Raw genomic sequence first — 21,160 nt, forward strand, 5'->3', positions numbered from 1 at the left:
TCTTTCAAGGACCATATTCTAAAAGTTATCTTATTTTGGGACCAATTTCTTCTAATGACATTGACTACCTTTTGTTAGCCCTTTAAAATTAATTTCGATCGATGATTTCTTTTTAAATCAAAGTGGGTTATTGCATGGTCTATGAATATTGAATGATCATTTCTATTTTATTTGGTCCACTCCTTGCACATCCTTTTCTATATCCATAGATAAATAATTACTTTTCTATATAGTTGTTTTGCATATGAAGAGGTGAGTATGACAAGAGGTTTATTAAGGCTGTCCACTACATGAATCACGTCTACGAAGCTTCAACAAAATTGACATTGAAGGACCGTTATATTTCATAAACATCTAACTAAGAAGTCATAGATTGTTTCTAGAGCAACTATATGACGAGTAATTTTAGCATGAAATTGTAAGAGTTTGAAAGATAATCTTTTCAAGAAAATAACATGAGTTTACTCCATAGAATATAGTTCATTTTTGTAAGGTACGAGAACTAGAGAGATATTTGTAGATCAAACATATTTAAGCACCAAAGTGGTAGAGTGAACTTTTGGTACAACGGAGTAATGGTGAACTTGTAAGATTAACACTCAAATATCTAAGTGTGTGAATGAGTGAAAAAGTGGTTTAAGTGTGTGAATGAGAAAATACGCGACGCGTGTTGAGCTTTATATAAGATGGACCGTTAAAACTGTAACGTCCCGTTTTTATCGTATTTATTTTTTATAATTTAAAAATAAGTGAAGTGATATGATGTATGTGATTTTGATGTGAATTATGAGGTAGAATATATTGGAATAAGGTAGTTTGACGAGAAATTAAGGATAAAACTGAGTGTGTTAATATTATAGTGTTATTAGAATTATTATTATTATTAAAATAATAATCAGAATTATTATTATTATTATTAAAATAATAATAATAATAATAATAATAATAATATAGTTAATAATCAGAATTTAATAATTTAATAATTAAAAATAAAGAAGGGTAAAATGGGATTATTATATTAGGGGTCTAAGGGTTGATGTTGAGAGAGAGAGAGAGAGAGAGAGAGAGAGAGAGAGAGAGAGAGAGAGAGAGAGAGAGAGAGAGAGAGAGAGAGAGAGAGAGAGAGAGAGAGAGAGAGAGAGAGAGAGAGAGAGAGAGAGAGAGAGAGAGAGAGAGAGAGAGAGAGAGAGAGAGAGAGAGAGAGAGAGAGAGAGAGAGAGAGAGAGAGAGAGAGAGAGAGAGAGAGAGAGAGAGAGAGAGAAGAGAATCACAATTGTTGAATTGATTGTGAAATCAGAGAAAAGAGAGAAGATGAGACTAGGGCTCAGGAGAGGAAGAACTTCCATTGCTAAGCTTGAGATTTTTGCAAGAACACTAAGGTAAGGGTGGAGTTCTAACACTATAAAGGATTATATGATGATGTGTTATGGTAGAGTTAAGTTGAATTATTTATGTATTCCAATTTGTGTGAATTTGAGTTTTGGATGTGTACATGAATGATGTGTAGAATCCCTTGAATTTGATGAATTTGTTGTTGATTGATGAGTATGATGATGGGGTAATGTTTATGTCCAAATTGTGTAGAATAGAGAACTGTTTTGATATTGAAATTATGTGTTTTGGGAGTGCAAAATTGCAGTGATACCCGATTACCACGTGAAAATTTTGGGTTCAGGGGAAATTTTGTGAGGTAGTAATCGGTTACCATAACTGGGTAACCGGTTACCGAGTGTTTAGACAGAGAAAGGACTTTTGGAAAAATAATGGGAACCAGTTACCATAAGTGAGTAACCGGTTACCATAGACAAAAACAGAGGCGTTGTTTTGGTTACAATAGTGTTACCGATTACCATAAGTGGGTAACCGGTTACCACTGGGACTGACCGTTTTTGATAACTTTGAAAAATGATATCTTTTGACTCGGGTGTCCGTTTGACGCGGCGTTCGAACCTACAGACAACTAAGAACATTTTCTATCCAATAAAATTAATTTGAGAATATTATGAGGAGATTTTCTAAAAACTTATTTCTGCCAGATACTTTGTTATAATGCGACATTGTGAATATGATGATGGAATCGAATGAGATTCATGATGTGAAGACGTTGCGATGATGTATGAATAAGTGATGTGTAATTGTTGGCCTGTATTGGCATATTTCTGGGGGCGAGGGTTGAGTCGTTGCATAAGTTTTCTTTGCATAATAGTGTCACATGCATTTCATGGCGATGTGGCCTTAGTGACAAATAGCGATGTGGCATAAATGGCAAATGGCGATGTGACATTATATGGCAAAAGTGACGTGTTATGGTACCACATGCATATAGTCAGTGGAGTCGGTCTCATAGAAATTGTGATGTTGTTGATGATGAATGAAATGATTTATATTATTGTTGGGGTGTGATGATTGAATCTGTGATGCGTACTTGGTGTTGATGAGTAAATATGAATACTATGATTATGTATGTCGTACCTTATCTACTCATTATCATATTTTTGTTTATATTGTTGTGATATCTCACCTCTCCTGTTTGAAAGTTACTTCTACGTGGGTAACACGTAGGTGACAAGGATTAGAGTTGCTTGAGGTATGGAGTGGCGCCTAGTATTGCGTAGATTGAGTCGAGTCTTGCTCTGATACGTAACATCGGGGATGAACGCTTGTTTTGCTATTATGTTATGAGTTGATTTTTAAAGATTGTGAAAACATTATAAACTCTCTTTTATTTGTTGCGATGTTGGTTTTTTTAAGTTGTTAGGGATGATGACTATTACATGATGATTCATTTTCTGTTGCATTAATAAAGTGGAGTTGAACACCATGATGATTGCGATGTCGGTTCATATGAATAAGTGTGTTATGTATCCATTTGATAAATGTTTGAGCAAATTGTATGATGTTGAACGATGTGACATCCTATTTGGCATTGGTTGGAAATTTTAATTACTCTGTTTTTTACTTAATTATCAATGGGGAAAATAGGGTGTTACAAAAACCGTCTCCATAATATCCAAAGCCTTATGCAGGTGACCATTCGATCAGATCCAACATTATGAAGTCTGATGGAGGCCGTGATCCGATGCCATCAACTAGGATGAAGTCTCACATATTATGTGCGCCTTTCCGCACGATGATTGTTATTGGACCTTTTGCCATGGGCCTTGCAGGCGACCTAGAATAGTTTCCCGCATGCCCTTGTTCATACTTTTATAATGAGGATTTGTCGTACATGTCTTTAGTTCGGCTTTAGGCAGGAAGAACATGAAGAGCTTTGATGTGAAATCATAACATTGGAAACATGTGCATTAAGTGCATTCCTCTTAATTAATAACATTTAGTAGGGAAATATCGATGCGTGGCCCTATGCATGGAAGCAATGATGTTTTCTTATACTAGAATATTCGAGTATTCTGATCGATCTAAAATAAGATATTAACTATTTATGGCATGGTTTGCGATTCCCAATATTTATTAGTGTGGATCGTACATTTGCCTTCATTATAAGATATGGAGAACCCTAGTCTTACCATCCCTCTTTTTTGTTGCTTGTGGATCTTGATAAATTTTCTTGTTAACCTCTTTTGACTGCTTATTGCTTCAACCCATTTGTACCACCTCTTCCAGAGAAGTGTTCAATGAGCAAGCTTTCGAGTTAATTTCTTTCAAGGTAACGCCTCAAAAAAATTCTCTCCTTCTACATCTGCTTGCACCGTTAGGGCTTCTAAAGAAGGAGATTTTGAAGGAGAAACTCACCATTGATGCTGCAAAATTGGATGGTGATATATACTAATATGAACATGTTTAGTATTTCTAGCCTTTACGAAACTATTTGCCATAGATAACTTTGATAGGGATGCGAAACTTATTTTTATATTAGTCACATGATTCTACTTACATTCGTTTCTCTTTATATGTTGGCAGAATTTTGAAATAGATAACTCTTGTCTAGGAACCCTGGATGCGATAAAAAGGAAAATCAACCGTGTGGGTCAATCAAGAGACGTTGAATACTATCCGGCCTTCATTGACAAGGGTAATCTGAAGAATGATTAGTAGTGCAAGGTCGAAGTCTTCATAAAGGAGAACAATTCCTTAAATAGCAACAATAGTCTAGCTAGAAAGCCAGTAGTTTTTTTTCAAGAGGGCGGCTAGAAACTAGAACGTGCACAAGATCAGTCTTCAATAATTTTGATTTCAAATATTGAATGATAAAATCTTAAATATATCAAATTCAATCTTACTGAAGCTGATTCAGATTAAATCTTTCTTAAACCTAAATGCACATAAACAATCAAATCTCTTACTATACATAAAAGGAAAAAAATCTCCAAATGCCTGAAAATTACTACAAAAAGCTTATGCACAAAGGAACTTTGAGTGAGAGAAGATGTCTCACACAATATAGGACATTATGCTTATCATGTTTATTTTTACTAAAGTGTCTTGATCACTTTGAGACAAGATGTTTCATAATTTGACACAACATCTTGCTACACATGTTGCATATTAAATATTTTCAATCACATGTAATAAGTATAGAGGTTTTAAATAAGTTGTTTGAGGTAAGGGAAAAGTTGAAGAAATATAATGAAGATGTAAGCACAGTCTAAAATAATTTAAAGAAGAAAAGATGGACCGAGACTCGAAGGAGAAGTAGATGCATAAGGAGGAATAAAGATTGTGGCACCTTTTTGAAAAAAAATGAGGGCCTAATGAAAATTTATTACATGTATTTTTTTGTACATTTTCGACCACAGGTGTATGTACTTGACCCTTTTACCCATTTTAAAACTTGAGAAAGGGCGTACCACATGTTAGCTGTAAAAAAATAGACACGAAGATATTTCAGAAGTAATCTAACTATTATGTTCCAAATGTTAGGGAAGTGAATTACCTCAATAGAAAATGTAGAGACATTATTTTTCTTATCAGATTTTCTAAAAATAATGGGAGAACTATCTAGAACACAATAACGATGATAAACATTGTTAGTATTCTGATATCTAGCCCAATAAGAATTCGTAAATTCATTCACTACAATAAAAAAAGTGTTTCGTGACAACTCTGAGAGCAAGTTGCAACACAAAAGTGACTTTGTGACAATTTTACAAACTATTGCATAGTTGAGGGATGCAAATATATTCTTTGACGGTTTTAGAAAATGCCACGTAGTTGTTGTTGATTAAAACTTGTGACTGTTGTAACTGCCTTCATACGTAATGTAGATTTATAAAAAATGTATATTATCACGACTTTGAACCATTGTTAAATGTAAAAATTTTCTTAAAAATATATTATTTTAATTTTGTTTCATCGTCTCCTATAATGTTAACTAGTGACATATCCATAAATGTCTCTTGGCGAGAACTACAAATAGTGGGAATTTCAATTAAAAAAGAATATTATGATTTTTTCTCTCGAAAGACACAATTATAATGACATGCTCTATAACTAAATAAACTAAGATGAATCACATATCTTCGTGGCAGTCACCGAGACAAATCACATGCTCTATAACTAAATCTTGGGATAAATCATATGTTCACATGACTCGATATTTAGGAAAAATAAAAAACTCTCTAATGAGTAAATCACATATTCACTATTAGGAATATCACAATAAATCACATATTCTTCTATTGGAATTGTCAGATAAATCACATATCTTCCATTTTAGTTTCCAGGATAAGTTGCATATCCTCCAATAAGTCACTAGGATAAAACCATGTATCTTTCAATTGAAACATCAGAACAATTCACATGCTCGTGATTGTAATCCAACAGTCGCACAAGATGTCTCCACGCATTCACTTTGATATATAGATGTCATCCTAAGAATGTTATCACGCCATCATCATTATCTAATTACTGATTCACTCAAGCTACTTACTATGTAAGTTAATAACTCTTTGTGACATGCTTAGTATTCATGAATGTGAGATATTGGATCAAACTCTATTGGGTCAAAGATAGGGGTGGAAATAGGCCAGGCCGATAACAAGGGCCTACAGGCTAGCCTACATAGGCTCAGGCTCAGGCCAGTCTACATTTTTTTTTAAATAGAAAAAGGCCTAGGCTTTTTTATAAGCCTATTTAGTTAAAAAGGCTAGGCCTCAGGCTCCAAAAAAACCTTTTAAGCCTATCAGGTTTGTAACACCCCATATTTTTCATTATTTAATTTAATTAGAATTTAAATTAATTATTTGGAATTGATTGATTAATTGGTGAATTAAGTGGAGAAATGATAAAATGAGGTAATTGGGCTTAGTGTTATGGTTAGTAAAGGGGAGGTACTAAGTATTAAGTCCATTACTAAAATTGGGTTTTATTTTCATAAAATAAGGGAAATAAGAAAATTGTGAGAATAGAAGTAAAAAGCCAGAAGAGGAGAAGAGGAGAAGAACGTGAAATAGCAGAACAAGAGAAGAGGAAGAATCTCAAGAATTTTGCTAAGTTAAGGGGTGACTAATCCATTTACTCTTTATTATGGATTTAATAGTGGTAGAATTGATTGTGTAGGTTGTTTGATTCAATTGATAGTACGTTAGGTTTTGGGGTAGAATTGTTCATGGAAATTAGTAGAATTTTTCATGGAAATTAATCCCTAAATTGATTAGAATTGGAGAAATCGATGCAATGATGCGTTTATAATTGTTGTGTTACGTATATGTATGATTCATATGCTTTTTGGATGATTTTCAGGTGTTTTGAAAGTTGGAATTTTAGGTAAAAGAGGTGAATTTTGTAGCAGTAGAAAGTTGCAGAATTATTGATTCTGGGTGCAGGGTAACGGGTTACCCAAATATGGTAACCGGTTACCCAGTCAAACACAGGCGTAGAAAGTGAAATTTTGAATGGGGTAAAGGGTTACCCAGTTACGGGAATCGGTTACCAGAGGAACAGTGGCTTAAAAATTTGATTTTATTGAATAGGGTAACGGGTTACCCAATTATGGTAACCGGTTACCACCGGAGGTTTTTGAAAAATATTTTATTTTCTAAAATTCATATCTTTCAAACCGTTGATCTGTTTTTGGTGTCGTTTCGAGCATGGAGAAGCTCATGAGATATTCTATGTGTTGGAATGATGAAACAGGCAGAGACTCGATTTTATTTTAAACTCTCGATTTTATGACTTCGGTGAATTATATATTGTTGGCATGTATAAATAAATGTAACTATGTATAATTGTGTTTATGACATGATATTGTGATGACTGATTGTGATTATTGAGGTGATGAATGATTTGTTTTGAATGATGTTGAGACATGTACATACTTTATTGGTGATGATAATGGTGAGTATGATGAGACCATGTGGTTCATCGGATCCGTGATGTTGTAAATATGTTGTATGTGTGCATTCATTCATAAATCATATGGTGGCTGAATCCAGAAGATGGGTTGGATCAGTGAGGGCATAATTCCCATTGTGTGGAATTCGTGTCGGTGTCATGCTCTGGTCTTGTAACACTGGGGAACGATTAGTTATCTTAGAGTTGTTTGATGAACTATTATTTCTTTTGTTTGAATAATATTTTGGTTGGTTGTGAGTCATTGAATTTTTGGTGTTGAATACCGACGTTTTATGTTATTCAGATTATGGATTAATTCTACTGTGTTAACATGTTGTTGAATAATATGGTTTGATGTTCCTCATAAGGCATGACATGATTGAATGTTTTTAAATATTTTGGAGTTGTAATGCCCTTGTACATAAATATGAATAATTTTTTATTATCATTATGTTATGTTTTGTACTTTGAATTAACATACATAAATAAAACTTGATTATCTTGAAGAACTTGTGGAAATAAGATGAAAACATCTGGTGGACATTATTTTTATAAGTTTTCTTAAACAAATAGTCTCATAAAACTTATGTTAATCGGTAAGTTAAAATAAGTCAATACAAAAAAATGTTTAGTCTCTTGGTCTTTTAGTTATTTTAATAGCTTATTTACATATGTCTAAAACAAATAGGCTTTTATGTAGGCTAACAGGCTAATCAGGCCTTCGAGAAGGCCAGACTCAGGCCTAAAAATAAGCCTACAACAGGCTACATGCTAGGCTTAGGCTTCAGTTTTTTGGACAGGCCAGGCTCAGGCTTGACAAAGCCTAGCTCGGCCCAGCCTATTTTCACCCCTAGTCGAAGAGTAGCATCTGGTTCGACAAGATTTATGCATGCCGTCAAAGTATGTTCACATGATGGTGTCGAAGACCTACATACTGTAGTCGAAGTGTCTTCTAGTACGTGGGGATCGAAATACTAGGGTTGTTAGTATTTCGAATTGGGCCTATTTATTATGTCCAATTGTTTAAATTAGCTTGTACCCTAAGTTAGTTTGTAATGAGTATTTGTGAAAAAGCCCATTAGTTTAGTCTGTTATGTTTATTATAAATAACATACTAGTCTCTCATCATTGTATACGGTAAATCCTAATTTAAGGTGAGAAGATTATTTTTTATTCTTGTAACACTTGTAAGCTTGTTTCAAAGAGAAAGTAAAGAATGTGAGTTATAACCAATCCATGAGACGTTTTATTAATCTAAGTATCTTTTAAGTGTGAAGTGAAAACAAACATTAATATTTTATTAAAATTGTAAATAGAATTATAATTAAAATTTATTTCGAAGAAAGTATATATTAACAGAATAAATAGATAAATAAATGCTTCCCACAATAAAATTTATATATTTAAATACAAAAAAAATTATAAATTTTAAGATGAATATTAACAGAATAAATAGATAAAATAAACATCAAATAATTTTCATTCAAATTGCACACAAAATAAATACGTCAATTATACATATCTTTCATTGACCTTATAAGAATATAAGTAAAAAAAAAACAGTAGATATATAAAATAATTTACATTAATATTTATTAATTTTTTTTATATTAACTTTATTATATGATATATTAGGTTTAATAACTACATTATAAAAGTATATTTTTAATTATATTTCATCTCATGTATTAATACTAGTATTACATAAATATTAAAACTTAAAAGGATCATTTTAATATAAAGAAGTTTTACAAAGAGTAAACTAAATTAACACTATATTGAAAAAACAAAATTATATATGTTTACAAGGACTCAAATCAAACAATTTTTTTTCAAGAACTAGAACTTAAATTTAGTATATTTTGTACTACTAATTTATATATAAGCCAAATAAAAGAGTACGGGTTAAAAATGATTGTTTACAATAACTGGGTCACTAGATGGGCCTAAGCGTGAAAGCCTAACCCAATCTGTAATACGACGTCGCAGCGACAGTTTTATATTCCGTCTTATTAGGGGGCTTGCGTTATATTTAAAACGCGATTTTCATGTCAGTGTTTCAAGATTGGTGAAACCCTAATCTGTTTGGATTTTGTTACTAATTTGAATCGTGACAATACCACATAATGTAGTATTGTGTAAATTGTTATCGAAAATCCATATTATTTTTTTAATATTTGTTGATTATGGAAAATGTGCGGTTGATTTTGATCGAATAGTTTTTTTTTGTATCTGTGATTGAGAATAACTGAATAATGAATTGAATTGAGTTGAAGAGGCTGTGTAGCTGATGATGAAAGTATTACTGGCATGAGCTGTGACAACAATGTGCGCACCGTGAAATTGACACGGGTTGTTTATGGCTTTGAAGAATGTGCCTATATGCTAATCTGAATAAGCTATTCCTCTTTCTCTCAAATTCTTCATTTTTTTTTAATTCATTTGTTTGTGTTTTTTATTTCTCTAACTAGTAAAATACGACGCACGGGTACTGATATGCGTATTTGTATATAAATTAAATAATTAAAAAATATATATTTCTGATATTTATAAAATATTTGAATCAGTAGTATATTTTTTCCCGTATATAAATTTTTTTAGATTAATCATACATTATTTTCCTGTATTTGGACATCTTTTATAAAAATATTTGAATTAGTAGTAATTTTTTCCTATATATAAAAATAATATTGTTTATAAAAATATTTGAATTAACCACACATTAATTTCCCATATTTTAATATTATTTATAAAAAGAGAAAAAGGGAAATGCACTGACAGTACAAATTTTTTTACACTCTCAACCAATGAGAGACATACATCAGAATAAATCTCATTTTAAATTTGAAAAAATTAAAATACATGGCAAATTAAAGCATTTTAATTGGTTGTATGTGTAAAAATGTTTTACACTGACAGTGCACTATCTTTAAACTCTTGTAAAAATATTTGAATTAAAAATACACTTTTCATGTAAAATATCAGTTTATAAAATTATTTGAATTAGACCGTTAAGTTAAAGATTAAGATTGAATTAATGAAGCAAACGTTATAATCCATTTGAATTATTTAGTGGAGAAACAAAGATTAAGATTGAATTAATGAAGCAAACGTTATAATCCATTTGAATTATTTAGTGGAGAAACAATAGTTCTATTTTTCTTTTATATGGATGACTATACATTGCAACTTTTGATAATACACATCAAATATAAAATTTATGAGTTTAATTATTATGCACTGTGAGTGTAAAAGTTTTACATCATTACTATATCATGACCATTCAATTATATTATTTTTAAAAAATTAAATATTATTAATTTATCAACAGTTGTGATTAAATATTATTAATTTATCAACAGTTGTGATTAACGGATGGTGTAGTGTAAGTGTATTTCAATTAAATTTAAAATTTATTTATAAGTATCAATATTAAAATAGAAGGTAATTGAAACTTTCAATATTAACTCATAGTAATTTATTTATATTTAATTGTAATCATTGCACTGTTTCTAAAGCCATAACATATAACATAACACTGAGAATGTTAATTTTAAGTATAAAAGGAAATAAATTGAATGCATCATTCCGTATCAATTTAGAAATTTAATGAATAAAAATCAAATTAATAAGAATTAGGCAAGGGAGGGGACATAAATTGAATGTATATTATTAAAATTTCTAAAAAAGCTGAAATTATTGATGAAAGAAAATATTAAACTCTAAAATACTTTTGTATATATACATACCACTAAGTATTCATAATGAATAAATAAGTTTCAACATATTCAATCTAAAAATACATATTAATTGTTTTCGTAGGTGAATTTTATTTTAACAATAAAAAATAAAATGCATTAAAACATAGGCATTACAATCCAGTACATTGGAAAATTTCAACTCTTAAACTTTTCTGGAGTGCGTGAACAACATAAAACACAAATCCACGAAAAACCTCTATATAGACAATAATAAGACTTCTATAAGATTTCTCAATCAAAACAAACTCAACCAATTACAACACTAATAAGACCTTTATATAGGCAATAAAAGGAATGATATATATGGCCTCCCTTTGACTAACACTCAAAATATATACTTTACTCAAGGGCTAAACTGGGAAGAACAACTGTTGCATACTTGAAAAACCACTGCTGAAGACACATGAACATTATACCCCTCGGTTCGATCAATTAACCCCATATAAGTACAATGAATAGCCATGAACACTCCTGCTAACACTCACAATGCCTTGACACGCACAATGCCTCTATGGATCAGTGTTTTGCAATTACTATCAATTTACTCTACATCATATGGGTATATACCCCAGGCTTCAGTTTGATCCTCCTTTTGCAATCAACATACCACATAGCAAGTATCAAGACCAACATGCAAAACGTTATCCCCATATGCTTTCTGTAAAATAGGAATCACTCGTTGGACCTCTCCACTGCACAAATAATCACATGCACCTGCAAAAATCTAAAGGTGTTTCTGTTACATTTTTTGTTCAAGTGTAACAGGAGCACAATCTATAGGTGTTTCTCCTAAATAAGCAACAGTGAGTTAGGATTTGCTTTCATTCAAGAAGATTTGTTGTCGAATATTATTTGCAAACCAATGCAGAAATCGGGCTGAAACTGTAATTAGCTGAATTTTAGGAAGGTAAAGTATTAATTACCTTGTGAATGTTTATACTCCATGTTTGCCCTGGAATCCATGAGAATGAAAACTATATCATATACATTGAAAACTGCAACCTATGGAGAGTTTTCACTATATGATTAAGAAAAACAGAATTACATTACATTCATGATTGATACCCCTTAGCTGCCGCCGTCTCCCTGATTCTGATTGATACCCCTTTGCTCCAAGCAAATGAAGTTCACAATCACGACCTGTTGCAATTGCAAAAACCACAGAAATCGAAAAAACTTCCAATGTTATTCAAAACAAAATTACATTAAAATGGAATTTCAACTTACAAATAATCACAATCTCACCATAGTCGATATAGCAAGCAGATCACCCTGAACCCTGATGGAAACAGAAAACCAGAACTTAAGAATTTAAGAGAGTACAGAGTTATGATAAAAGCCTTAGTTTAAACAAATATAATTGCAATTGGATATTATTAGACCACTTAGCAGCACAGGGAGGGAACTGGTATAGTCAAACTACCTTTCCACCTTAATATTAAGTATTACCTTTTGCAAATGGTGTAGAAGATATCTCTCAACTCTTAGCTACCATCTCAGTCTCATCGGAAAGAAGAAGATTTCCTCCACAACCCGCGCACAGCCTAACAACGTAAGAAAAGAAATATATTGTAACAAATTGTCATGAAAATGTCTCTCACAATCAGTTTTTAAAGATCTATCTCAACTCATATTTTTCAGATATTGCGGCTATGTAACAGAAATTGATATATATTTAGATCTGTAATTAAAATAACAATAGAACAATAGTAAAAAACAAATTTGATAAAAGCTTAAACTCCTTACCACATCAAAAAAATCATATTTACCTTTTCTACTTACTTGCTTGAAATGAAGCCATAACCCACAAAAAGATCTCCATCTTCTTCGTATAACTGTTGGAAACATACACAACCATTGAAACCTTGAGAAGGTTTCATGATGTTAAAAAACAACAAAAATCAAAACTTAAGAAACCCATAGGAGTAAGCATTCAAACTTTAAGACAAACCTTATTCTTACGGATCGATTCAAGAACCTCCATGGAAACAACTTTCATATCACCATGCACACCGAATTTCTCGAAGTAAACAGGCGCGTACATCACTTCCATTTGTGACATCGGTTAGGGTTTCAAAATAAAAGCTTTGTAGTAGATTTGGTGTAGTGTGTTATGTTTGAAGCCACCATAGAAGAACCATGAGAGAAGAATTAAAAAATGGAAAAGTCGGATGAAGAGAGAAGAGGAAGAACGTAGATTTGACAGAGAAGAGAGAAGTTTGAAGAAATGGAAGAGTTAAATGAGTGGGAGAGAGAGAGAGAGAAAGAAGGAAAATAGAAAAGATGATAAAAGAGAGAGAGAAAGAATATTAGTAAATGAATAGAGAGATAAGAAGAAGTAATTTTAGAAGTACAAAAGCAACTTTTGAATTCTTTTTTTTTTTATAAAATAATGGATAGCATTAGAAATCAGATGGTTTCTATTCCAGCAATGCAACAAAAAAGTGTTTGTGTAATCAATGGTGTACTTTATCAATTATCATTTTGTCCTACTTTAGTTACTAAAATCACATACCTTTGCAATTTGTAACAATTAAAAGTAAGAACATTTGAGTTGTAACCAATAGTACAATTTAGTCACAAAAAGTAAATTTTAGACGTAATTTGCCCCTAAATCAATGAGGTGGAGGGTAAAGAAGAAAGGTTAAAGTTGAGTTTTCCAGAGCCATTAATTTTCTTATATTATAGATTCAGTTGCTACGTAATTCATTCGATACAATCTTTTTGAATTTTGAAAGGCACGTACTAGCTGCAGTAGAGGTGTTCAAAATCAAACTAGAAAAATAGAAAATAGTTAATCGAATTAAATTAGAAATTGCAAAAATCGAATTTGATTCGATCCGGATGTGTTAGTTTTATTTTCTTAACAAAATCCCTTGATTTGGTTGAATTTGTCATTTGTATTTGAAAAACCAAACCATGTCTATCAACTTTTTTTGCGAAATTAACAAGTATTACGCGTATATTTTATTATAATTGTTCTGGGCTGGCCCAAGATTTGGCCCAACCTACTTTCGGCCCACTTAGCTTTGGAGGCCCAATCAGTCCCAAGCTGCTGACAGGACCTGTAACACGGTGAACTGACTTTTGTTTTTATATGCAACAATGTTGCGGTGAGCATGAGTCGCCACCGACTTTTATTTTGTCCAATGTTAGGAAGGGTAAAAAGTACAGAAAAAGACCCTTTTTAAAAGAAACGGGCTCGGGGGGTAAGTTATGAAAAGGGAAGGTGCAAGCACCCTTTTCATCCGTAGTTTTCTACGGGCTCTTAACTTGCTTAGCTCATGTTTTGTTTGTTTTGAATTGAAAAGGGGCATAAGGACTTTAGCGTAAATGCGTAGCCTTAGTATTTCGAAAGAGTTTTGAAAAGATGTTTTTTATTGAGCTAGGCAGTTTAAGAGCACTACCCTAATTGATTGGTCTTTTTCTGTAATTTTTAAAGTTCCCAGAACTATCCATACTATATAGGAGTAGGTAGTCCTTGTTATATTGGACGTGTGGGTCATCGAAGGGTCATCGAGGTCATTGAAGGCAACAGGTAGAGATACTTTAGCAATTTCATGGGACTATCATCATTTTTCGAAGAGACTCCGAGGGACAAGATCTTTTACCGCAGGCAGCTCCGAGGGACATCGAGGAACTAAGATCTTTTCTATGATGATATTTTCGAGGGTCATCGTTTGCTAAAGTACCTCTACATTCGAGGGACATGACCATTTTTATTCGTAAGGCAACCAAGAGGGGAGTACCCTAGAGGTGAGTGTGTGCGAGTGTGTTAGATTCAAGTATTTTATCTAGTATTAGTGGGCTAGCGTTCAATTGTTAGTCTTGTCATACAATCCTAATTACTAGCAATTAATATATTTACAAAAAATTAAAATGCGGAAAAATAAAGGTTCCTACGCTATTACATGGCTTCGGGGAGGGGATTACATTTTAACAAATGGGGATGAAAATCATTACAAACCCGAATGAAGACTAAAGCGGAAATAAAAAGAGATAATATATAAGTATAAAATTGCGAACGTTCACGAAAGTCCAAGAGCGAGTGTAGTACTTCACAATCAAAGCAAAAAGTTAGTAATAAAACACCAAAATAACGTGTGAGCAATTGGTAAAAATATGAACGAATATGAATCAAAATTACCGAAAAATAATCATATTAAATTCGAATTAAGAAAAAAATTGATTGGTTAAGTGAATTTTAACTTGAAAAGAAAATGTTTTTGTCTTTTTGATTTATTAGTTAGTCCATTAGTAATTTATATACATGTAATGATTTTATTTACAAGACCTAAATATCTATTTTGGATTTTTGTTAAACTAATAAAAAATATTTTTAGCATTTTTAAATAATAAGACAACTACTCCAAATTAGCTTTAAAATCTAATAGCTAAATTAATTCTAACAAAATTACATGATTTGACTAAGGCTAAAGAATATAAATTTTTACATTTTTAATAATAGCTTGAATTAAACTAACAAATAAAATTAACTATATAAAATAGATTGAATAAATCATAGAGAAAATAAATTAATAATAAAAAAAAACAAAGGAAGTATCACGTGGGGAAATTCACCTTCTATCTTTAATCCACTTTTATAGGAAGAAAACTATGTAATTTGACCTAATAATCAACTAATTAAAATTAAAAAAAAAAAAAAAACTAATTGAGTAGAAAAAGAAAAGAAAAAAACACACAAAAAAAATGATAGAACGTCACATATTTTCAAATTTATTAGTGAAACTTTATCATTTTGACTTATTCAAAGCTTAATTTTCAACCAATTATATGGTGGCACTATGGCTTTTAAATAAAAAATAATAATTGCAATATAAAACAAACCATTATCATGAAAGCCAAAATGCAGAGTTTTTTATTTCTTTCTCATCTCAAATTGCATCATAAAATAAAACAGAGCATCATCACACCTGCTAAAGTCAAGGGGCATCGAAAAGAATACTAACCTCATGAAAAAGGCGGTTGACGGATGTGGAGGCTGACGTCCGGTGATTGTGGATCGACGGTGAGGATCGGAGATCGGTGGAGGAACTGAGCCGATACGGCGATTGGCCGGTGGCTGTGCGAATTGCGCCGGGAAGGATGTTGTGCCGTGTGGGGTTGTAAGGTGGTGAACGTCATAAATCGGAAGCTGCTGCGTTGAAGAAGAATTTGAACCGCGTTGGTGTTGTTGATCTTGATTTTTGGCCTCCTCTGCAAAAAAGAAAATCTGATATGTTAGAAGCTGTTAAATATTGACGAATATGATGTAAATCTTTTGCAGGTTGTTATTGTTGTGTATTCGTGGTATTCTGTCTCGATGAAAGGGGACGGTATCGAAGTTTCCCGTTCGTGGGTTATCGGCGGTTGATGGAGGTCCGACGCGGTTGTTGTCCAGCTGCGAATCGATTCCGACTCAGTGAAGTGTAACTTATATGTGGAGTAGCTTCCGATTCCGTGCTCGTTCAATTCTACCTCTGATTACTACCTGAAAAAAAACATGAAATGTTGTTGTTGCAAAATTTGATTTTTTATGATTAGTTTGATGAAAATCTTGTTATGTTAGTAGATTAGTTTATGAAAATTTGAGATGGATTTATTAGAATGTTGTTGTAGATTTTCAAGGTAAGGTCAATGATGAATTTGGCTATGTTATTGGTGATGTTTGGAGGATAAAGGTTTGGTGTTTGTAATGGTGAGATTTGCTGGGTTAGTGAGAACAAGTTTGTACGTGTGAGAGGAGAATAGTATAAGGGTTAGAAAAGTGATAAGATTGTTAGTTGAAATTTGTACAGGTTGAGGATATGTTTAGAAAATGTCAATTTGTGGTGTAGTGGGACTGAGAATGTTTTGTACGTGTATTATTGTGTGGGAGAGGCAATAAGGATTCGTGGTCTGAAAGTGTTATACGTAAGAAAGGTTGAAAGTTGGTTCCCCCTTTATGCTGAAGAAGTGTGATTCTTTTATAGAATAGGAAATTGCAATTCATGGCAAGAAACAACTCTTCAATGGCCATGAAATTTGGAGATTCTTTCCTTACAACTTTTGAAAAGTTTCCAAAGTTATGAAACCATGTACTTGATGAGTGTTTAAGGTCATGAATGAATTAGATTTGGCTTTTAGAACAAAATGGACGCCACTTTTTTCAAATATTTTATTTTGACTTTTTCTTACAAAAAAAAAATTAAGATAAAAAAAAAAAAAAAAAATGAAAAACAAAAATATTACTTTAAGTAAAAAACTTATTTTTGTGATTTATTTGAATAAAAGCTGAAATAAAGTTGGAACTAAGGTTAAAAACAAAAGAAAAAGGAAAAACGTTAGCTGTAGGATTCGAACCTATGACCTTGTACTTGTAAACCTTACCTCCTTTCCAATTGTGCTATATGATTTATTCGAAATAAAAAGCCAATTGAAAGTTTATGAAGCATCGGTCAGCATTTTGCTATTTATTAAAATATAAATAATTTAATAATAAACTATTATATTTTAAAATAGACTTTAAATCGAATATTTATAAAATTCAGGATGTCAATGTAAATGAACCCAAGATTTTTATAAAACTCAATTTTTTGAAATAGTTTCGAATTTTTGAAAAGTGTGGGCAAATTTTGGGGTATGACAGCTGCCCCTGTTCAATCTTCTTATATCTGAAGATGTAGACTGGCATGTATGCCTGTGGAGATCTGAGGGTAGAAGAGGATTGAACACTAGAATACCCATAAATTTGCCCTCGCTGAAGTAGGGACTTTTGTCGGAGATGGGCTTAAAGATGCCATCCGGAGGTTGGCAGAGAACTGTCGGAGATGGGCTTGAAGATGCCATCCAGGTGTATGATGGGGATGAGCTTAAAGACGCCATCCAGTAAGTTATGCACAGTAGTTGTTTGAGTGTTGATCGTGTCATTACTGTTCATAGTAAATGAATTAGATCTTTGAGAATTTGATCGTGTCAGTACCGTTCGTAGTAACTGAATTAGACTTAGGAAATAGTTGATCGTATCCACATTGTTCGTGATGATGGAATTAGATCTCTTTAAAGGTCGATCGTGTCAGCACCGTTCGTAGTAACCGAATTAGATCTTAGAGAGATAATCGTGTCTACATCGTTCGTGATGATAGAATTAGATTTTCTTGTCGTGTCAGTACCGTTTGTAGTAACTGAATTAGACTGGGAAGGTCAGTGATCGTGTCTACACCGTTCGTGATGATAGAATTAGATATCTAGGAGTTGACCGTGTCAGTACCGTTTGTAGTAACTGAATTAGATCTTTGAAAATGATCGTGTCATTACCGTTCGTGGTAAATGAATTAGATCTTTAAGCGTTGACCGTGTCAGTACCGTTCGTAGTAACTGAATTAGATCTTTGAAAGTGATCGTGTCATTACCGTTCGTGGTAAATGAATTAGATCTTCGAGCGTTGACCGTGTCAGTACCATTCGTAGTAACTGAATTAGATCTTTGAAAATGATCGTGTCATTACCGTTCGTGGTAAATGAATTAGATCTTTGAGCGTTGACCGTGTCAGTACCGTTCGTAGTAACTGAATTAGATCTTTGAAAGTGATCGTGTCATTACCGTTCGTGGTAAATGAATTAGATCTTCGAGCGTTGACCGTGTCAGCACCATTTGTAGTAACTGAATTAGATCTTGGAAAATTGGAGATTTTGTTCATTTGTCTGTACCTGTATTCTGAAAAAGGGTAAGGTTAATCTTTATACAATGTCATGATGCATGTATGTATGGTATGTTTTTTTTAAATGAATGAGAGTGTTATGCTTATGCTGTGAGGTATATGATGTATGAATGCAAAATGTTGTTTAATGATGACAGTAAATTGTATCAGTGTTTTGCGGGGAAAATAAATCCCTGACTGTTCAGCACTCTTGAGAGATTATTTGAATCTCGACTTGACTGCCCCAGATGAATGGGATAATACCATGTCACGTCCTTTGTGTATATTGGCCTTTAGCCAACTGAGTCTAGCGTAAGAAATATTTTTTCTTTTTGATGCGCTTTTGAAGCAACATTGTCTGTCTGGAGGACTTTCTGAGCAACCTGCCCCAGTATCATGAACTTAGGAACAATACCCCTAATTAATCTGGGTCGGAGGTAATTTTCAACTATGCTTGGGTGCATGCCCCTGATTGTTCAACACTTTTGAGAGATTCTTCGAATCTTGACCTGATTGCCCCAGATTGACTGAACTATTACTCTGCTTTTGTGCCCCTGAGGGTGATCAGAACTTGAGATATTCTCGCTCGAACTCAACGGAGTTCTGAAGACAACTTGTCCCTTGAAAGGATTAAACTTTTCATCTGCAGCTCATGATGGAAGCTTTCCTGGTGTCAAGTACTTGTTCATATGCAAAGAATGTTTAGAATGAGAAATATAATTCTAATGCAAAGTTCATACTTGTCTTGAAGTTTTAAAGGGGAGAATTTTTTTTGAAAGGATGTCAAAACATCGTTTTTTTTATGAAAGGTGGTGTGATACCAACTCAAACGTTTTAGCAAAAACTCCTAGGAGTCGGTTTAACATATTCTCGTTTACAGTATGCTTTCGAATTAACCCTGCTTCAATTAGGACTTTCGAGGGTTGTAACGTGGTCAGGTTCACGGTTTTTTTAGAAAAAAATGGATTTTTAGGCTCAAAATTTTATTGGTGCCCACCCCCTTCGTGATGTTCTCCAACCTAAGTTCAGTTAACTCGATGCGAGTATCCATCATTCAAGAGGAGTCTGAGACGACTGAGGAGTCGATGAGGTGTTTGGACATGACAGTCACTTTACCTTTTGTTCTTGGTATCTGATCACACGATCTTGAATTTATAGACACACGAATTTGCCCCTTTTGTTGAGGATCTTTTTTGTTTCCCTAACTTTTGCCTGGACAAATTCTTTTTATTTTGATGTCCAGCGGGATGCCCTAATTTTTGCCTAAGTCGCTGGTTTTCAAGTTCGTTGACTTAGCGGGCTTTCTTTTCTCTCTTTCTTTTCGATTCATTTTTCTCTTTTTTTTTTTTTGAACAAGTCGTATGAGACGTCTTCAATTTATTATCATTGGAAAGATTGTGACTGCCTCATTTCTTGGTTGATGAGGGATAGTCATTCTGGTATTGACTTTTCCTCAATATTTTGAAAGATAGCCATTGTTGTATCCTTGGATGCGTGCTCCTGATGAATGTTGAATGCTCGATCAAGTTAACTGAGCACTACCCTGCCCCTAGGTTAAATGTGAGGGTTTTTTCGTATAGAAAAGAAACTCCTACTTCAAGGCTCAAAGGGGTTGACAAGGGATTAACTTCCTTATATCTCCAGTGTTTGGAAATTTGAAACAATGCCTGTACATGATCAACAGGGTTTTACTCGAAAGCACACCATTTGAGATTATTGGTATTATGCGTTCGTCATTCCCCCTTCAGAGTCATCATGCTTTATCACTGAGAGTTTGGTATCACAAGCAAATAAAAACATATTAGAGCGAGAGCGAATGAATTTTTTCAAGACAAACATATCCAATGCATCGTTATTATAGTTCAAAAACAAACAAGTATTGCATATAGACAGTATTGAACAAGAACAAGAAAGATTACGCATGAAAATGCATGAGAAATTACGAATTGCCAACATTGAGGAGATTTTCTCCGTATGGACTTATTGCTTCAGAAGGTCCATTGAGTCGAAGGAGAACTTCAAATATGGCCTGCAGGTGTGAATATGATAGCCTTTGCATCAATCAGGTCTTGTACCTTATCTCGAACTGGTTGGCAATTATTGATCGACTGACCAAGTGCCCCAGAGAGGAAACCAAACCAAACGTTCGTATCTGAACTACAGATTACTTCTAAGAAAAAGATTCTGACGAAGCCACAAAGGAGTTGTAAGTATCAAGCTTTAGGGATTTGAGGTAGAAAATGAGAAGCTCGTTGTCTGGAAACCTGTTATGCAATGATATGTATGCAAATGCATATGCAATGCTTTCAAGGATCTTTTTGGAACCCAATTTGCAACATTGACATGTAGTTGCAGCTTTGTTGAAGAACTTCGACTTCCGTCTTTGAACGTCCTTCTTTAAGAATCAAGCTCACCATATCCAGTGGGT

At 33.1% G+C, this 21,160-nt stretch overlaps 1 long non-coding RNA gene across 9 annotated transcripts; it reads right to left on the minus strand.

Moving 5' to 3' along the window:
• Positions 1–11,167: 11,167 nt before the first annotated feature.
• Positions 11,168–17,085, minus strand: LOC131610861 (uncharacterized). Of its 9 annotated transcripts, none has more exons than XR_009286665.1 (8): positions 16,025–17,085; positions 13,006–15,683; positions 12,824–12,918; positions 12,504–12,598; positions 12,300–12,333; positions 12,105–12,194; positions 11,978–12,006; positions 11,168–11,778 (listed from the first exon to the last, which is right to left on the minus strand). It is a non-coding gene; the product is annotated as an uncharacterized LOC131610861 (long non-coding RNA). The 9 variants fall into 9 exon arrangements; XR_009286663.1 differs by having other exon boundaries at positions 12,100–12,194; XR_009286668.1 differs by having other exon boundaries at positions 11,168–11,768; positions 12,282–12,333.
• Between the last annotated feature and the right edge of the window lie 4,075 nt (positions 17,086–21,160).

The sequence above is a fragment of the Vicia villosa genome, linkage group LG6 (assembly GCF_029867415.1).
Source record: "Vicia villosa cultivar HV-30 ecotype Madison, WI linkage group LG6, Vvil1.0, whole genome shotgun sequence".
NCBI classification, from domain to species: domain Eukaryota; kingdom Viridiplantae; phylum Streptophyta; class Magnoliopsida; order Fabales; family Fabaceae; genus Vicia; species Vicia villosa.